The sequence below is a fragment of the Penaeus japonicus genome, unplaced genomic scaffold, assembly GCF_977035675.1.
Source record: "Penaeus japonicus unplaced genomic scaffold, GWHDUDI00000001_assembly GWHDUDI00000035, whole genome shotgun sequence".
In the NCBI taxonomy this organism is placed as follows: Eukaryota; Metazoa; Arthropoda; class Malacostraca; order Decapoda; family Penaeidae; genus Penaeus; species Penaeus japonicus.
In genome coordinates this window covers 6,435,588-6,436,391 of record NW_028234437.1, presented here as the reverse complement: position 1 = coordinate 6,436,391, position 804 = coordinate 6,435,588, and the positions used below count along the sequence as shown (strand labels likewise).

Here is an 804-nt window from a genome sequence, read left to right as displayed (position 1 = left end):
AAGAGATGCACAGCATTTAAAATTGTAGGAAATGGAAGTAATGTTAGTTCCCCATTAGATAGATCCCATAAAATAATGCATTACCAAAAATACCAATTAGGTACTGGTTTGAAACAACTGTTTCTCCTGTTTTTATTAAGGTATGTGATTTAATTTATGTAATACATATTTATTGATTTTTTAGAAAACCAGTTACATTCTACAGTTCTACCCATATACTGTACTGTAATTTCATTTGCCTGTGACTGCATAACTTTTAGTGTAGTGGTTTGCAGAAATTTGTTCTGATACGCAAGATTTTGCATTGTACTGAACAAGTGTCTTAGATTTTGTAATTGTGATAGATTTATGTATGGTACAAATAAGGAAGTTAAGCAAAGAAAGCATTGTATTTTGTTACGAGTTGTAAAAGTGTATTTCTCAAAATAAATTTGTATGAATAAGATTTTTTTTTTATACTGAATCAATACTTTGTGAGTAGGTGCTTTAAGTTTAAGTCTATTAATTTAACATGTTTAGACAAAACACAGAACGCTAACACCAATGTTTTTCTGATACTTAAATACATCATCTTGGAATTCAGCCGATTTTAGGTATCATGTCTAGGTAAAATATCTCATTTATATTGTGTGTGATTGAAGTCTATTGATGGCTTGAAGTGATCAATAATAGGTCAGAGATTACTCATAATGAAAAAAGCAATAGTAATTACATTCACAGACATATGCTTAATGAAATATTTTTGGTGAGAGTCTTATAGCCTATATATAAGTTGGCAAAACAAAAGAAATGTTAATAATCTAT

The 804-nt window shown here is 28.7% G+C and overlaps 1 protein-coding gene across 2 annotated transcripts in view; it reads left to right on the top strand.

Annotated features, from left to right (window-relative positions):
• Positions 1–443, top strand: part of LOC147467541 (transcription elongation factor A N-terminal and central domain-containing protein 2-like) — a 5,358-nt gene extending 4,915 nt beyond the window's left edge. For both annotated transcript variants that reach the window (XM_086531245.1, XM_086531246.1), the window contains exon 4: positions 1–443. This exon is cut by the window's left edge and continues 671 nt beyond it. The gene's annotated coding sequence lies outside the window, so the exon portion shown is untranslated.
• Positions 444–804: the final 361 nt, after the last annotated feature.